Genomic DNA, 232 nt, shown 5'->3' on the forward strand with positions numbered 1-232 from the left:
AACCCTTGACAGAGCATTAATCACGCCATCCTCGAAACGTCGACGGCCACCCATCATAATGTCACAGACACCTGGAGATCAGTTCATTGTCTTTTTGCTGTAATGCCAAAGAATGTGTTAAGTACATCTACAGGCTGGTGTGGATGGACAGAAGAACATGATGCATCATGTGCAACTGCTGTTTTTAATATAAAGACGCATTTCATTTAAAAAAAAGGTTCACAGTACGACT

Source organism: Chanodichthys erythropterus, chromosome 23, assembly GCF_024489055.1.
Source record: "Chanodichthys erythropterus isolate Z2021 chromosome 23, ASM2448905v1, whole genome shotgun sequence".
NCBI lineage: Eukaryota > Metazoa > Chordata > Actinopteri > Cypriniformes > Xenocyprididae > Chanodichthys > Chanodichthys erythropterus.